Below are 18696 nucleotides of genomic sequence, written 5' to 3'. Positions count from 1 at the left end.
AAACACCCAGCCTGCCTGGCTGCCCACCATAGGCGGGACCCTCCACTTAGCTCAGCTCAGCTGCCATCAGCTTGTGCCTAGTACCTCATCTTCTAACCAGACCACTTCCTGGATGTCTGTATGGGACTGCCACCCAGGGCACCTTTCTACCTGGAGCCCCCACAGCATGGGGTGATGGAGCACAGGAGGGAAATGTTTTAAGTCCAAGGAAAAGTCAAGCATTTCTCCAAAATGAGTTCTGCCTTCCTAGGACAGAATAGGTTCCTGTACGCAAAAAAAAAAAAAAAAAAAAAAAGGGGTCCACTATGCTGTATTGGGATGTCAGGTAACAAGGATGGATGCCCCGGACAGTCCCGGTCTCTGGAGAGATATCTCGGGTACTCAGTTTTTTCTCTCCCTTGTGACTGACACCATGTGTTGACATGGGCAGAACGGGAAGATGTGCTAACCCCACATCTGGGGAATCTCCTAAGCCATAGAACTGTCATGGGCTTCAGGAGGGCAAGACCAAGGTGGCCGCCATGCCAGCCAGGTGTGTACATAGCATTGCCACAGCTTTATAGGAGGCATGTCAGTGGCAGAACACACAGGAGTGTTTCTGCTGACTTCTCTCTCATTACGCACACTGGGTGGGCCACAAATGCAGCCTCTCTGGGAGGCTTAGCTACACTTGCTGCCCTGTGGGCTGGGAGCAAAAACCTTCTAAAGTTCATGTCTAGGATCAGATCACTGTCACTGGTCCCATTAGGTTCTGGTAAGGAGTGGAATGCACCCTATTGTTAGTTAGAGTAGCTTGCCAAGCCCTCACCCCTAACAGTAGGATTCTATGTCTGGATCCACAGCACACATCATCTTTCTACCGCTGAGTGGCGTCCCTGAGCCTTGGTCTCCTTGGGGAGTCTGCTTCACTTGCCATCCCTGTGGGGCCTGTGTCCTCAATGAGTTCCTGTCACCTCAGTGCCCTGTGGCGCTGGGAACCACAGGTGTGGTCACTGTAGGTGGAGATGTGGCCAATCGGTCGAGTGTCATCACTCTCCAAACAGAGTCTTCCAAGATGCTCAGATGTCGGCACCCAGCTCTGCACACTGCTTGTCAGAGATGTGGGAGGCCAGGGAGTCTATGATGTCCAGCAGCAGCTGCTGGCTCAGCAGCCGCAGTGTGGGCAGCTTAGAGACCTGCACAGATGACAGAACTAGATGAAGAAGCCAGACCCCAGGAGGACCAGGGGGGGCAGCCGAGTCCTCTGGGGGCCCAGCCTGGTGGGGAGGACGGGGACCTAGAGCACTGGGGCCAGAGCCTGACCTTGGTGAATTGGTGCACAATGATGTGCAAGCAGTGCCGCTTCATGTCCAGTGCCTGCGTCTTGTCAGCCGCCTCCAGAATCTGCAATGGCAGGAACCATGAGGCGCTGCCCCAGCTCACCCACAGATGAAGGTGTGGCCTGAAGGGTACCAAGGCTCTACCTGTAGCACGTTCTGCACGGTCACGTTCATCTCCAGGTTCTGCTTGCAGTATGCCTGCAGTCTGTTTGTTTGTAGAAGCCATAGTAGTAGGGGGCCGCAAATAGGTAACTGGGCACAAGTTAAGGAGCTGCCAAGTCAAAGGACATATTCACTTGCAGCCACCCATCCTGCCACATCCCTTGTCCTCCAAGGGAGGGTACTGACAGAACTACACAAACCTCAGAAGCCAGAGCTCCAGTTTGGGCCCCACCTGGCTTACTCTCTAAACTGGTTCTGAACCATTTTAGGCTCAGAGGCCCCATTCAAGATCCAAAGAAAACCTGAATCCTCTCATTCCCATGTTCCCATTCACAGAACTTTTCAAGTCTTCTCGGGGCCCCCACCAGGTGTCCTTGCACCTCAAGTTCAAACACTACTGACATAAAGCATGAGGAATCACTTTGTCCAGGAGGCCCAGCACCAGCACCGGACACTCTAGAATTAGGTACCAAGCCAAGATCGCCCAGCCAACAGAACGGGAACCAAACATGTCTGAGAGGTGCTAAGACTTCTCAGTGGTGACCCAGGAGCACAAGCAGGTAAAGGATGCAGGGAGTCCTCAGGGGGCATGTTGACCTCTCCATAGTAGATGTAAACGTAGCATGGGACTCAAAGGCCTGTCTGCTGGCACCATCTCCCCGATAGAGATGTTCACCTGCCCATCCTCCGGCATGAATGAACGGAACATGGCCTCAAAGTAGCTGCAAACGAGGAGGTAGACCCCAGCTCTCAGAAGAAGAAAGCATCAAAGGCCCTGCCCCGCCCCTCATCCACCTTAGCACACCTAAACGGGCAGCGAGGATGGCTTTTGTGGGCCGGTCGTGGGTGGCCGTCCAGTAGCAGTGTGATGTCACAGAACTCCGAGCCCTGCCCCCTCCAGGTATGCCTTTCATGTCCTGGATCAAAGATGTGCCTGGGGGTGTAGAAGGACCTTGAAAGACTCCCACCTCTACCCTGAATGAAGAGGCTACCTTTGTTTTCTGGCCCTACAGTAGGCACCGCCCACTGGGTCACCTACCCAGTGACCATGTTGCTGTTCTGTGGCAGTTTCCCCCGAGTCAGAAGTACCAGTTTGTCCTCTCCTCAGCCCTCAGGTCACCTGGAAACTGGCCCTCAGGAATGCTACACCAATCACTGACCTTCCACGATGAGCCTGCCCTACATGCCCAGCTCCCAGTCTGCTGCTGGACTCCCCTCCAGGCTCATCTTTTGAACTCTCATGCCAGTGGCAGGACTAGTGTAACCCCCAAGGAGAGTTGGGGAGGTGCTATCAATCTTCTCCATCGGGTAGGCTGGCACACTGACAAGATGTAGCTGCAGCTGCTTGGCTCACTTGACATCAGATCTGACCAGCCAACCAGAGAAGGCACAACGTCACCCCGAGGAGTGGGTTTCGGGGTCTCCAGGCTCACTGGCACACAGCTTGCTGTTGGAAGCCCCCATGGATTCTTTGAGACGTGCCTGCCTCTGTCCCTCCCAGCCTTTGTGCCTGCAACACCCGATGGGTCACAGAGCCACCCTTACCCCAAGGGCCTGGCAGGTAGGTAGCTACTAAGTCTCTCATCACTACTTCCCTACCAATGTCCACGGGTTGATCCGAGGGTGCTCGAGGGGGCGGCTGCTGTTCGCCGCACGATCTCTACGATCAGTGGGGATGAGAGGCGCTCGAACTCCTTCATCCAATGATCACCTGGTTGAAGTGGGACTCCTCTCACTATGAAGTTCAGGCAGTGCTCCTGGGACAGACGGGCACAGGAGGCAGCTGGAGTCAGGCCCAGGCCCAGGCTGGGCACCAGAGCTTGCAGTGAGGAACAACGGAATACACCCCACCCCCACCAAGGGAAGGCCTGGGCTGGGCAGGCCTCCCCAAGCTGCCGGGCTGACCCCGCTGCACCTTAAGCTGGCCCAGCTGTAGCCTGGCGGCACTCATCACACACAACCATCAGCGTTCTGGGAGATCCACGGAGGCTCTCGATGTACTGCCGACACAGCTGTTCAAGACGGCACAGCTGGAAGCTCAGCGCCAACTTGTACACAAATTGTACAATCGATGGAGGCAAAGCACGTCCTCGACATGGCCTGCACCAGAACGCCCCTGAGCCTGGGCCCGGGAAAGGAGGGCTCCCTCCAGGAACACGAGGGTCGGGGCTGCAAGAGGGCAGCTGGACTGCATGCCAGCTGACTACGGCTTGTGCCTCGGGCACACCTCTAACAGACCTGGCAGCACCCCTGCCTCCGCTGCCCATCCCCACCCTGGTCCACACCACCCATACCCGAGGCAGACCTTTCCGTTGGTACTTGATCTTGTCTGTGTAGAGAAACTGCATGAGCACCTCGAACGCCGGGCGGGCCTCCGGATCATCCGAAATGGCCACACGTAGCAGGGGTGGCCGCGCACCTGCCAACGCTGGCTCCCAAGGCCCCCTCCTCCAGGGCCCATCCTCCCCACGGGAGGGGCAAACTAGTAGAGACAGTGGGGCAAAGCTTCCCGTCACGAGGGCCAAAGGAGACCTTACCTGGGCCAGCCACTCTCGAGCCTGCAGGATCTTCCTGCGCAGCCAGCGGCTCCGTGTGCGGTGACGATGGCAACGTGGCCTTGCACACACTCTTCCTTCTGCGTGGAGGACGAGTGGTTGTGGGTGAGAGCACAGGGCCCCGGCCGGGGGACAGAAGCCAGCAGGCCAGGGCGCAGCTCCCTGCACTCGGCAGATACAGTGGGAGGCTGCAGAGTCGCCTACCTCGCCCAGCACAAACTCCACGTCGCAGAACTGGCGGCCCTCCCACAGGCGCCCGTAGTCTTCATGCAGCGTGCACTTGGGGTAGCCAGAGAGTGGAGGAGAGGCAGTGAGGAGCGGCAAAGGCCCCGCGAGACCCGCAGGGTCAGCTGAGCCTGGTGCGGACTGGCGTGCCTGCGCCACGACGAAGAAGGCCTCACGTCCACTGTGATTTCTCTGACAAAGGCTCCCAGGCTTTAGGCAGGCTGCACTCTTTCTAAAATCCCGGACCCAGGTACTCAACAAACCCCTTCCCACCTCTCCCCACCACTGAAGCAGCTTTATCCATGCCTCCACGACGCCGCAGGGGCCCCTGTCCTAACCACCTGTTCCTCTCCAGGCCTGGGAAGGGCCTCCAAGACAAGCTCCTGCCAGCCTTCTCCAGGCCGGTTTTCTTGGAGGCCCCAGCACAGAGGCCAGCTTGCCTCTGCTTTGCCGGTGCTGTGTGCTCTCCTGACACTTGCTCTGCTGGCCTCGCTCTCACTAAGGCTCCCTCCTCCTGGTGTCACCTCTGCCCACCTGGAGCTACAGCACCCCAACCCTCTGCACCAGACGACTCAGAGATACCGTCATCCCACAGGCCTAAGCTCTCAGTAGGCACCTTACACAGCCCTGACCCCACCCACTGGCCCACCTACCCCAGCAGGCCTCACAGAACCACTGGCTACACACCTGGAACCTGTACATCTCCCCGCTGCGAATGTTGTTGTCACAGTGCCCCAAAGATGTACATGGCGTCCGATGATGACAGCAGCTGCATGGAAGAGCCTCCCACTGGGCAGCTGAGGAGGACAAGCAGACGGAAGGATGGGACGGGGCAGACTCCAACAGTGGGTCTGGCTTGGCCAAAGCTAGTGTCACGGATCCATGTGGCCACGAAAGAAGGGCCAAAGATCCCAGTCCCCTGGACAGAGGTTCCCTGGGGTGGGGCAGAGGGCAGGGCAGGTTGTACAGAATCCCAGGTTAGCAGTGTATTTGGGCCAGCATGTCATGCTGACTCCAGGGTAACGCCTGGGAACTCCAGAGCCCCGCGCTGCTCTTGCAGGAGTCCTGCTCTACCTGTCTACCAGAGGCCCTGCTGCAGAGGGTAATGGAATTTTAATAAGCGTCCTTGACACTCACCTCTGATGCCAGGTGGACAGGCTGCTTGGCTGAGGTGGTGCCAAAGTCTAAGCCAAACACATCTCTGGACTTCTTCAAGCTGCTCCGCTCCTCTGAGGTTAGGATTGATGCCTCCTCAGAAGAGGAAGCTCGCTCAGGCACCTCAGCCCCACCAACCTTGAGGAAAACATATGCAAGAAGGTAACAATCCAGCATCCCTTCCAGGGCTTGCTATGGGCTCCAGAGGAGGGACAAGACACTGAGTAAGGCTGTGAGGGTGGTCAGTGGTGCTTCCCAGAGGTCTGCAGGATAGCAGCACAGTGCAACTGATGGAATGCAGGCATGAAAACCTGAAGGATATAGCACTAAGGGCCTTGAGGGTTCTCAGGTTGCTCTTCTTGGTTACATGGAATCAAGGGAACCCAGGTCAGGACTCACCTCACTGTCAGAGCTGGGCTGGACAACCTCCCAAGTCTGGAAGTCCACATCATAGCATGCAGCTCATTGGGCAGTGTATTGTCCGCCGCACCCCCAAACACATAGAGATGACGGTCAAAGGCCACCATGGTGTGTCCATAGCGCCGCTGTGGCGGGGGTGGGGAGCCCCGGAGCAGGTGCTCAGTGGGGATGCGTGTCCACCTGGGGCCATGACCATGAACCAGCACTGGAGTGGGGCTCTGCTCTCTCTCACACGCCCCACAGGAGGTCCTCCCACGAAATTCCCTAAAGTCCTTGCAGTGCCAGCCCATGGTCTACAGGGAAGGCACAGGCCTGTGTGTCCAGCATCCCTTGACCTGTTAAGCTCAGGTATTGGCCCCACTCAGCTCCATGCAACCCACCGTGGGCCCTACCCAGGCTCCCTCTCGTCCCGCCACCATAGAGCGGACAGCAGCGGCAGAGCAGGGCCTCTGGGGTCTGCTCTGGGGATGGAGAGCTACAGACCTTGTTATCCAAACAGCAGCGCCCCACCTGGGAGATGCCTGCCCAGGCACTAATTCCTCCAGTCCTTCTACCCTCCAAGGGCTCCCAGAACTTTCCAACAATCCCCTTTTCTGCTACATTAGCCGAAGAACCAAAACAGATGCAGACTCACTCACTCCACGCCTGCCCCACACTCAACAGGATCCCTCCACTACCACTTCCGGCAGCTTGAGTCCCCCCACCCAAGCCCGATTCCTTTTCCTCTGTTACTCCAGCCCCATCTCAGGGTCCTAAGGCTAGTCAAAGTAGAGAGCCTACTTTCCCCTGCCTGTCTTCTGCTCTCCCATGAGATTAGTGCTGGCCACATTTGTTTACAGTGTCAGTGAGCCAGCCACACACAGGGCAAGGGACCCTGACTCAGGCCACATCTTGCTGAGCTACAGCCATACCCCAAGGGCCCATGAGGCTGGCAATTGCCCATACTCCAGGCTGTATGCTCCTGCTGTATGTGGGAACTAGGGGAGATCACAGCCGTTACCAGTCACAGGAATGAGCAAAAACCCCAAAACCCAAGGAACTCACGTCTTGTCCTTGAATTCGAACTGGAAGAGGTTGTTGGTGATCTTGGCTCCGCTCTGCCCGAGAACACGAACATCTTATCCGGCACACAGCCACAGGGAAGTTGCAGCAGGACGGGGGAATCTCCCCACTCTGGGCCACCTGCAGTGGGGGCACAGCTCAGCCAGGGCCTCACAGGCCTGGGGCCACACTGTCCTACACTTTGGAGTGAATAAATATAGCTTACAGCCTCCTCACACCTACCACATGGGCCCAGTTCTGAGGCTAAATCGTGAGGTTCATTTGGAACTAAAAATATAATTTCTACAAGAGAAAAAAAGCTTCAGGGGAAAGGAGTGAACTTTGTGTTGCTCTCGCTGTGTTCACACGAGGGTGGGAACAAGTCATGCCTGTCCCATGTGGCACTCTGCCCATTCTGAACTCGGAGCTGTTTCCTTCCTCAGCCTCCACTTTGACTCCTAGGGACCAAAGCCAGGGATGTGCTGTGCTACCATGGGCTACAGCCTCAGCTCCAAAGCCTTTTAGGATTCATTTATTTATTGTCATTTGGAGACAAGGTCTCTCTGTGCAGCTCTGGCTAACCTAGAACTCTCTATGGAGCCCAAGCTGACCCCAGACTCACTCTGCAGCTGAGGATCACCCTGAATTTCTGACCCATCTCCCAAGTACTGGGATTAGAGGATCAAACCCAGGGCTTCATACATGCTACATTACTAATTCAACTACATCCTCAGCCCACTTGGAGTCTCTAGTTAATACAGAATTGGGCTGGGGGAGGGTCAAGGAGAGAAAAAGGTGGCCTTGGTAAAGGGAAGAAGGCAACCTCTGTCACATGCCACCCTAGCACCTCTCACCCGTATACCAGCTTCCTTATCCCTCACCTCTTGATGCTGCAAACCCCCGCCCAGTGCCCTTGACTTCCCACCTGCATCATGCTCCCTGCACCCCTCACCTCCTCCCAGCATGTGAGCTCTCGTCTTGGAGGCCAATTGTCCACATGTCGTTCAACCTGCATCAAGACAGAGGAGTCAGGATCCTTTGGTCCTGAGCCTGGCTGGGAGAGATAGCCCCAGGGAAGGACCATTTGCTATGTGTGTCAGGAGACAAGTGTGCCATCTTTCTTAAAGAAACAGGAACTTCCGGGGAAGAAGGCACGATATCAAATCCCTGCACCCAGCACCTAGCAGCTTTCACTTCCTGCTGGCTCTCTGACCAGCCAACACAGAAGTAGATTGACACATACTATCTGGGGTAATGAGACAGGGCAGCCCCCGGGGAGGGAAAGACCGTGCGTCCCACACAGCCTGCTGCCGCACTGTGCCGTTACTAGTTTCTGCAACGTCAAGTTTAGAGTGAGCACCACCATTTGGTTATCAGAAAAATACAACAAAACAGCGTTTCTAAGACAAGGAGGAAGCCTAGTGTGGAGGTGCACACCTTTAAACCCAGCACTCAGGAAGCAGAGGAAGGAGGTGCTCTGTGAGTTTAAAGCCAGCCAGATCTACAAAGAGGGTTCCAGGACAGCCAGGGCTACATAGAGACCTTGTCTTAAAATAAAAACAAAAGTAAAGCAATAAATAAATCAATGAAAACTGTAACACAGGGAGGAACCCAGGGCTGGATTTGAGCTGAGATGCTTCCGGCCTCCAGGCCCCTGTGGTTCCAAATCTCCTCATCAAGGAAATCCAGGGATCACAGAGAAATCTCACTTCCACACCCCTCTCCTGAGAAACTCAACACCCACCAGGGTAACTTACCCCAGTATGACCACTCAGGTGCCAAGAGAGCTTATTCTGCCCCCACGGACATGGCCAGCTACATGCCTACCTGGCATTGCCATCATAGCCAGCAAAGATCCAGAGCTTGTCACTGTACACCGTGGCCCCATGGGCTGACCTGGCCACTGGCAACCTAGAAATAAAGAAAAAAATGAGGAGGGGCTGGAGAGAAGACTCAGCATTGAAGAGAACTCCCTGTTCCTCAGGGAGACCCAGGTTCAATTCCCAGCACCCACATGACAGCTCACAACCATCCCCTGTAATGCCAGTCCCAGGGGATCGGATGACTTCAAGTCTCCTCAGGCACCAGGCATGCATGTGGTACAGACATACATGCCAGCAAAATACCCAAACACATTTTAAATATATATATATATATATATATATATATATTATATATATATATATATATGAATGAATGAAAGGTTATCAGAACGGGCAGCTGCACAGGGCTCCATGTGTCCAGCAGCTAGGGCCACAAGTGCCCAACACTGGGGCTCAGAGGCCAGTGCTGGGACACTGGAATCAAGCAACAGCACAAGAGGTCTGGGCAGCAGATTGTAAAAATTTCAGATGTTGAAACAGGGCATGATGGTATATGTCTGCAAATCGTGAGGGAGGTGAAAGGAGGAGGGGGTCAGAGGTTCAAGACCAGCCTCAGCTACATGGCAAGTTTAAAGTCAGTGGGACTGTGTGACACCCTGACTCAAAACAAACAACGGAAAACACACGAAGGCAAAACCAAAAAACCCTCCTCAGGGGCGGGGACGTGGCTCAGTTTGGAGGTTGCTTTCCTAGCGTACACAAAGCCATGGGTTTGATTCCCAGCACCACACACAAAACCAGGCATGGTGCTGTACACCTGTAACTCCAGCACTCAGGGGCTGCAGGCAGGAGGATCAGATGTTCAAGTCATCCTCAGCCATACACAACAGGTTCAAAATTAGCCTAGGCTACATGAGATCCTGTCTCAAATATGGGGGAATCAGATATAGGCCTTGGAATATAGCTCAGTGATAGAGAGCTTGCCTAGTACAAAAAAGGCCCTGGATTTCATCCCCAGTGCTGAAAAAACAAAACAAAACAAACAAACAAAGAAATTCTGTGGTCCACGCAGACCCAGCACCTTCCCAGCTGCCAGGAAAGCACTGGAGTACTCCCAAAGCAGCCCTCCGGGTTCCTGAGAAAGAAGGGATGTACACCTGGAAGCAGGCTGAGGCAATGGCTGGGTACAGCTCCTAGCTTCGGCTGCTGCATACACCCTGTCCAGCCTTGCCCCCATGGGACTCAGCAGTGATGAAAACCAAGCAGTCAAAGTCTCCCAGCCCCAGGGTCCCCATCTGAAATGGGGCAGGAGGCACGTCCCAGGCTGAAGGCCATTCCTTACTGTGAAATGCTCAGCAAACCTCTTACCTCCCTTCAATTTTCCACTCTGTCCACTGGCCGGTTGCAAACTTGTATTCAAAGAGGTCATTCTTATTCTTCAAGTTAGAATTAGAGTAGATGTCTCCAGTATAGCCCCCTGGGTGAAGAGAATGAAAGTCAAGTGTTATATGTGGGGCACTATTTTGGTATTTAAATGTGGGGGCCCTAGTTAACATGTACAAACCTCTAGGACCAACTGCCCACCCGAACTACCCCTGCACTGGGTCCTGGGGATGCAGACAGGCACACTGATGTTTCTTGCCCTAGCCATCAGAGAGGACACCCCCAGTTCCATGAGCTCAGGGCTTTAGGAAAACAGCCCCTCGAGCCAGAGGTTCAGAGCACTCCAGTGGAGTAAGCCAGCAGGGTAACGCCCAGGCAACAGCTCAGAGAGCCCCAGGGAGTGGGGAGGAGGGGGGGGAGGAGGTGGAGGAGGGGTGAGGGGTGGAGGGGGTGGGAGGCTAGAAGTCTGTGGGTGCAGGTGGGCAAAAGGCTGCTTACCAAAGACGAACATGCTGCTCCCGTAGACGACGGCTGAGTGGTGGTAACGGGGGGCTGGTGGGGTACCTGTGGTGAAGGCTCTGGGGAGGCACGGGGTGAGGTCAGTAGGTCAGTGAGCGTCAGCCTTGACACCTCCACACTTTATTTTCCTTCCTCCCTTCCTCCCTCTTCTCTTTCCCCCCTCTTCTCTTCTTTTCTTTTCAGGTTATGGTGTTGCTGTAAGTAGTGCCGGCTGGCCTGTAACGCATTATGCTATTAAGTCCAGGTTGGCCTCAAATTTACCATCCTCCACCTCAGTCTCCTGAACACTGGAATTAGGGAGCGGTATCACCGTGACTACAGTCATTTAACTCTTTCAGACAAGTTCTCATTACAGTGTCCAAACTGGCTTCTAATTTATGGTTCAAGTGACCTTTCCCCTCAGCTGTCCACAGACATGGGAGAAGAGCTGTACAAAGCAGGGCATCAGCTTTGCTTTACATCTGTATTTCTAAGGTGCCGTTTCTCTCCTAGAGCCTTTAAAACATCACTAACCAGGAGAAAGCCAAAGTAACAGGCATTGAACTCTTGCAGATGCTGCTAGGAGGAAGCCCTTGCCCGGCACCTTCCTATGCCTCTAAGAGGCTTCTCGGATCCCCCGCCCCCCAGACAGGGTTTCTCTGTGTAGCTCTGGCTGTCCTGAAACTTGCTCTGTAGACCAGGCTGGCCTCAAACAGAGATGCGCCTGCCTCTCGAGTGCTAGGATTAAAAAGCCACCACGCGGTTGGTGATTTTAGCTCAGTGGTCCTGGGTTCGATCCTCAGCTCCAATTAATTAATTAATTAATTAATTAATTAATTATTTAAAAGCCACCATGTACTGGGCAGTGGTGGTGGCACACACCTTTAATCCCAACACTTGGGAGGCTGAGGCAGGCGGATCTCTGTGAGTTCAAGGCCAGCCTGTTCTACAAAGTGAGTTCCAGAACAGCCAGAGTTACACAGAGAAACTCTGTCTTGAAAAAAAAAAAAAGAAAAGAAAGACAAGAAAACCACCATGCCTGACTTCTTCCCCTTTAAATAGGGTCTTGCTATGTAGTCTTGGCTGGACTAGAAGTCACTGTGTAGACCAGACTGGCCTCAACTCACAGAGATCTGTCTGAGTACTAGGATTAATGTGTGAGTCACCAGTGATGCCTGGCTGGGGGACTGGTTTGTTCTTTTGGAATCGTTTGGAAGATATTTTACAATTCGCTTTTTCAAGAGAGCAACAGAGTCTGACTTGGTCCAGGTATCAAGATACCGGGATTATGGGAATGCCCCACTCTTCTCAGCTTAAGCCATTTATTTTTGCTTGTCTTTTGAGAGGGTCTTGCTATGTTACAAAGGCTGGTCTCAGATTTGCCTGCTTGTTTCCCAAAGGCTAGAATGTCAAGTGGTCTACCACCACAGCTGGCTATATGTGAATTTTGTTTGCAGTGTTGGGTAACGAACCTGGGAACTTGTGGATCACTTCTCCACAGTGTACCCCGGGGAGGGAGGGGACCCTTTGTGGAGTAGTTCTCGCCTCCACCTTCACTTTTTCTGATGACTAAACTCAGCTCTTCAGGCTTGCTCAGCGCTGGCTTCATCTGCTGAACCAGCTTGCTGGCCAGTCAAAGAATTTTTTAAATTAATGAAGGACTGGATCTGGACATGGAACTCAGTTAGTCAAGTGCTCACCTTGTCTGCACTAAGCCTGTCTCAGCCTGCCTAGCCACAGCTCTGAGTTAGATCCCCAATACTGCATAAACCAGGCATGGCAGCAGATATCTGTAATCCCACACTTGGGTGTAGATGTAAGAGCGTAAGAGGTGAGGGTCATCCTTACCTACACAGCAAGTGTGGGGCCAGCCTCGGATATATATGAGACCCTGTCCCAAAAAAGAAGGCTAGGGATATAGTTCAGAGGTAGAGTGCCTGCCTGGCATGCACCAGTCCTAGATTTTATATCCAGCACAGAAAAAAAAAGAAATCAAAGAACTGGTAGCAGTTGTATTAAAATCAAGCATGAGAAAATTATTTCTGCTGCTTGGCCAGTGCTGCCAGGCAGCCCAGGCAGAGGGCAGGTGTCCAGTGGGTTGTGGGGTTTTGTTGTTGTTTTTCCTTGTTTAGTTTTGTCAACTTGACACAAGCTAGACTTATGAGAATAGGGAAACACAACTGAGAAGACTCCATAGTATCAGGCTGTGGGCAAGCCTAGGGGGCATTTTCTTAATTAGTGATTTATGTGGGAGGCCCCACCTCTTTTATGGTGGTACCTCCAGATACCTGCCTTGAGTTCCTGCCCTGACTTCCTTCAATGATGGACTGTGACATGGACATGTAAGCTGAGATTAACACTTTCCTTCTCAAGTTGATTTTGTCTTGGGGGGTTTGTTTGTTTTTGTTTTGAGACAGGGTCTCGCTGTGTAGCTTTGAAGTCTGTCCTAGATCTCACTCTGTAGACCAGACTGGCCTCGAACTCACAGAGATCGGCCTGCCTCTCCCTCCCGAGTGCTGGGATTAAAGACGTGCGCCACTACTGCCCGGCTCAAGTTGCTTTTGGTCACGGTGTTTCAGCACAGCAATAGAAACCTAAGACAGTGCATGATGACAAATGGAGCTGCCCTGCCTGGCTGAGTGTCCAGAGCAGTCACACAATCTCCAGAGCCCTGCATCCTCCTCTTTCAAAACAGACCCCATCCTAGAAGGCTCCTGAGGACCAAGGGGAAGTCCTCCAGACTACAGAGTATGCACCACAAGGGTCTGTGTGGCACTGTGCTCCTGCGTGAGCAGATGATAGAGCTAGCCAGTCCGGTAAACCCTGACCCTCAGGTCTGTGTAAGTTGCTCCCAGACAGCGACTGCCGCAGGAAAACACAAGCATGTGGTACCCAAAGAGGGCAGCTAGCTCTTGTGCAAGGCCACCCAGCTGAGACTGTGGTTCACAGGGTTTGCATGCCGCTCAGAGCCTGTATGGGGTCTACTGGAAGGCAACCAGCCCTGAGACAGGGCAGGACAGCCTGGAGGTGGCACTTTGGGAAAACTAATTAACTGAGGCCCACCCCTGCCCTACCTGAGACCCGACAGCAACTCCTGGCCCAGAAGAAATTCTGGTGACTGCAGGTCCCTCCCAGGTAAGAGTCTAAATACCACCCACTAGACCAGAGAGACCCCTTAGTTCACAGGATTTAGGATAATCATTTTTCACAGAAAGCCGGGAGAAGGAGGAAGCCATCTAAGGCTCTCCTCTGTTATATTTATCTCTCTCTGGCCCTCCACGATGAGCTGACGATCAGCCAGTGGACCCAGGACAGTGCTGCTGCTCTCCAGGAGGACAGGCGGGTCCCAGGGCCACCCACCTGCACCAGGAGCAGTCCTTGACATCAAACCGCAGGAGATCGTTGAGCATCGTCTTCCTGAAAGGCAGGCAGAGAGAGGGTGACAGTAGGCAGGCTGCTTTGTCAAAGTGTTACCTCACTAGGACCTTAGAGATGGCAGGGGCGTACGGCTAGGGTCACTGACCTCTGGACTTGTCCAGAGTCAGCAACCCAGAGGACAAAAGCAGTGGCCAGTGATATGAGCAACTAGGGCCCCCCCTGACAGGGCCGGCCTGGTCCCCACCACCAGCAGCCCACCGAAGGCTGATATGAGAGCAGGACCCGGCCCAGAGGCTGGCGTCATCACTCACACCTCCCCCAGCCTCCAGAATTCCTACTCCTGCCTTCAACCCTTCCGAGTCAGACCGCACTTCGATGAAACGCTGGCTCAAACACACATCTTCCTGCCCCCTGACAGAAGAACCACACCAAAGTCCACTGTCCACTGGGTCAGCTTGCATTACTGGCACGTTACTAACCCTTATTAATGTGGAAGAAGAAAGCGAACTGACGGGATCCCAAGCACTCCCTTCAGGCCAGGCCTTTACAGGGCATCCTGCTGGCTCAGTCTGTGCCAGCTGCATACCCTCCCTGACTTCGTTTTATAGGAGAGGAAGCTTGGCCCACAGCCAGGAGGGCAAAGCGTAGAGGCTGGGTCAGCCTCCCTTGTTTAACCCCCACTTAAACTTAGTGGTGCTGGGTAAAATAATGGGAGGCCACTGTTTTGAACTAAGTTGCTATGCTAGGCCCCCAAAGACCAGGCAAACCAGAACAGCTACTGGTCCAAACGCCTCGTAAACTCAAACGTTACGGAACACCCAAAACCGGAGACTGCAGGCTACCCATGTCTGCTGAAGCCCTGAAGAACTCTAACCACACCGACCAGGCCCGCCCCCACCCGGGGTTTCCGTGAAGCCAAGCTGCTACTGCCCGGTAGGAACTCATCTTCCACTCTGTTGAATGGAGGCTGCCCTGGTTTTTCTTAAGTCACGGCCAAACGGATGCATAATTAAACTTTTCTCTGACTCTCTGTTGAGACTGCATACCAAAACCACTGCTGCTTATCGCCACAGTTCTCTACCTGCTCCAGGAAATGCTAATGACGGCCATCCTAAGCTACCACCCACCACTCTATGTTGGACACTGGTCTTTTTGGCGTGGGGAATTCTTTTGAAGGCTCATCCTTTAACTCAGTAAACGCTGACTGTGACATCCGGGCACTGGCACAGAGAAGTGAGAAGACAGGAAGATGCCTTGTCTTGGCAGAGAAACTAGATCGGCGCCAGCAATCGCAGTCTGGGGGTGCAGACGGAGCTGGTAAGAGAGGACACGGAGGCCTCACCCATCAGGAACATCAGAAGGGCAGCGAGACGTGTGTCTGGGGGGAACAGCATCGCAAAGGCTGGCTGAGAATCAGGACCTCACAAGTGTACAGCAGGCCTCACACACTCCTGTGAGAACTCGGCTTTACAGAGGTGCCGGGACGCTACGGGGCTATGGGCTGACTTGCAGTTTTAAATGGATCCCCAGCTGCTCTTGAGAAAGATAAGATAAATGCCAGAGGACCATGGCCCAGTTTGCATGCCCTAATAGAGTCCTGAAAATCTCACGTGCTCTAGATCAGCTACCCCAGGTAGTCTACAGGACCAAGACTGTAGTCCCCTTCCTGGGCTTGAGGCCAGGTCCTGGGCCTGAGAGGAGGGAGCCATATACAAACATATAACTTCAGCTTAATTAAGAAGTCTGCGTGTGCCGGGCGGTGGTGGCGCACGCCTTTAATCCCAGCACTCGGGAGGCAGAGGCAGGCGGATCTCTGTGAGTTCGAGGCCAGCCTGGGCTACCAAGTGAGTTCCAGGAAAGGCGCAAAGCTACACAGAGAAACCCTGTCTCGAGAAACCAAAAAAAAAAAAAAAAGAAGAAGTCTTCGTGCATGGAGATGTGCTCACCAAAACTGCAGGTCATTTCCAGGAAGATTATTTTCCAGGAAGTTAAAGCAAGGCAGGGAAATCTCCACCAGAAAGCAAGACATGCACAGCACCAATAAAACCGATTTTGGAGGCAGTGAGATGGCTCAGCAAGTGAAGGCATTTGCCCCAAGTCTTTTTGTTTTGTTTTGTTTTTCGAGACAAGGTTTCTCTGTGTAGCTTTGCGCCTTTTCCTGGATCTCGCTCTCTGTAGACCAGGCTGGCCTTGAACTCACAAAGATCCGCCTGGCTCTGCCTCCCGAGTGCTGGGATTAAAGGTGTGGGATTAAAGGCCACCACCGCCCGGCTCACCAAGTCTTGCAACTTGGATTCAATCCCTGGTACCCACCCGCCTGGCAGGGAAAGATGAATCCTGCATGCTGTCCTCTGACCTCCATATGCACCCCATAAATAGATGTAAAAACAACAACAAAACATGATCTCCATACTTTTTGGTTCAAAGCAAGCGAGTGGGCAAAGTCTAGAGAGAAGTGTAGGGGAAGAAAAGTGCCGTAGGGCTATAGGCCGTCTCCTCACTCAAAAACAAGCATATTTCTAGGGACAGAGCATGTGCCGCCATTTCGAATGCCAGGGTGAGAGGGCTTTAAGGGCCAGATCTGCCTCACCATAACCTGGGAACCAGGTACAAGGTACCTCACAGACAGGGAAGCAGAGGTTCCCAGGACATGGCTAATGACCCCCATTCTCAGACAACAGTCTGTCTCATTGTCGACGTCCCCTGCCACCACTCCCATCAAAACAGGCAAACTCACCCGTTGTCTCCGCCAAACACATAGATGGCATCCTTATATGCTACGACTGTGTGCTTGCTACGCCTAGAAAGAAGAAGAGGTGGAGGGGTGAGACCGGGACTCTCCTGGCTGACACCCAAGGTGGCTGTCACGTAAGTTTGGGTAAAGCCTCTCAACTGCTAAGATCTACAGAGATCCATCAGACAGCAAGGACGTCTGGCACACCGAGGATTCTTCAGGCTCCCCACCCATACCTCAGGTCCGGGACGCAAACGGGACCCTCAGAAATGTAACAAGTCTAGTGCCCTGCCTAGGGTCACTACTGCGCGGCTCCCTGGGAATCGACTACCCCAGGACATCACACGGGTCCTCGCCCCTAGAGCCCATCCTGGGCCCCCCTCGGCTCTCGTCGCCACTCCCAGTGCCTTCAGGGCCCCCTGTTCGCTGTCGTACCGGGCGCCCACGAATTCGTCGCAGGGTGGGAGGCGCCGCCAGCGATGCACTGTTTCGAAGGGTCCAAAGTTGAGCGTCAGGTACTCGACACTGTCTGAGCAGCTGTGGTCAAAGTCCACGCTCGGAGCCACCTTGGAGCGCACCCCTCCTGCCAGGGCCCCGGCTCCGATCGGGCCCCCCGAGCCTCCGGGCCCAGCCATGCCCGGTTCAGGCCGGATGGGCCGCCCAGGTTGCAGGGCTCAGGGCCGCCGCCCGGGCCGAGCCGAAGGACTACACTTCCCGAAGAGCCCTGCGCCTACGGCGGCGCACGTCCAGCCGGCGTGCGCGCTAGGCCCGCCTTCCCGACAAGCCTTGCGCTCCCCGCGGCACGGCGGGCGGTCGAGGGTCCTGGCGGCGGGGCTCCTCACGGTGTCCTCAGCGAGCGCTTCACACTCTGAAAGCATTGCTGGGCAGTAATCGCTTGGGTTCCTCCTTTCGGGAAACGCGGTCTGACCAGAGCATGCCTTGTAGTCGAGCTTTGCCATCGCCCGGAAGCCACCACCCCCGGAACTCCAGACTGAGGTTTCCGGCTTGCAGGCGACTCAACCGGCCACCTTCTGCTTGCACCCCCAAACCTGGGCTCAGTGCTCCCCTCTCCCTTGGCGTTCTTATTGTCTGGGACTCTTGGTGGCGGAGAACCTCTGTGTTCTCCGTTCCTGTTTATGGGCAGGATTTTCATTTTTTCTCTCCCCTTTTCTGCTGTGGGCTTTGAACCCAGGACCTGATGGGCAAGCACTACCCTAGGCTACCCCACAAACATTTAAAACGTAGTTTGATGCCAGTTGAATGGTTTCTTCGTCTGTAAAATGAGGACTCAGAAAGTTTAGACAAAAGGGATACGTGAAGTCGTGAAGATGAAGTCGTAAAGCTAACTGGTTTTCTAGTTTCAACTTCGTTGTATTTGTGTGTGTGTGTGTGTGTGTGTAAGTGCTTATAAACGTAAAATGGTAAAAGTGAAGTCACGAGCAGCTTCACAATGGCTGTTCTAGCTGTACAAAAGATCATCAAGATTATAGACTGTGACTGGGTAAGTTTTTGAGTGGCCACTGTAATCCAGCTGAATATTTTTATTTCTGAGTATATAACAATGGTGATTTAATAATAGCAATAAAACAGCTCAGATTGCTGTGAGGAGCATGGGGTCTGCCTCAGGTCACAGCTCCTGTCTTTCTTAGGTGGGCAAATACAAAAGCTGCCTCTGGCTTCTTGAAAACAAAACAAGATCTCATGTAGCTCAAACTTCTGTTATTACAGGCATGTCACACCATACCTGGCTCTCCCTCAAGTGTTGGCCCAATTACACTGGGACACAGATCTGCAGAAACATATGTTTTAATTTCAGGGTAATGTTGCAGGGTCTTGCTGGGAAGATAGTCCTAAGAGAGGAAACAGAGGCAGAGCCTGTCCTTCCGCTAAAACCAGCTGTCAGTGACAGCTGAGGCCTTGGGAAAGACCATCTTCTGGAGGCAGCAGGAGCCTCTCTGGAGGGGAGCAGACAGTTGAAGGCAGGCCGTGGGAGGACTCAGATT

The 18696-nt window shown here is 53.8% G+C and overlaps 1 pseudogene across 1 annotated transcript; it reads right to left on the bottom strand.

Moving 5' to 3' along the window:
* Positions 1-776: 776 nt before the first annotated feature.
* On the bottom strand, positions 777-18625 carry LOC114710544 (annotated as a pseudogene). Its single transcript, XR_005090703.1, has 21 exons — positions 17129-18625; positions 16697-16759; positions 13942-13998; positions 10582-10661; positions 10069-10177; positions 8705-8788; positions 7830-7886; positions 6881-7018; positions 5816-6016; positions 5399-5554; positions 4950-5058; positions 4241-4334; positions 3998-4116; positions 3787-3943; positions 3397-3581; positions 3081-3238; positions 2287-2415; positions 2053-2203; positions 1464-1571; positions 1303-1383; positions 777-1175 (listed from the first exon to the last, which is right to left on the bottom strand). The product of XR_005090703.1 is annotated as a leucine-zipper-like transcriptional regulator 1 (transcript).
* Between the last annotated feature and the right edge of the window lie 71 nt (positions 18626-18696).

Source organism: Peromyscus leucopus, unplaced genomic scaffold, assembly GCF_004664715.2.
Source record: "Peromyscus leucopus breed LL Stock unplaced genomic scaffold, UCI_PerLeu_2.1 scaffold_843, whole genome shotgun sequence".
Taxonomy (NCBI): domain Eukaryota; kingdom Metazoa; phylum Chordata; class Mammalia; order Rodentia; family Cricetidae; genus Peromyscus; species Peromyscus leucopus.
Note: the sequence above shows the minus strand (reverse complement) of the source record. Positions and strands in the feature narration are given on the sequence as shown.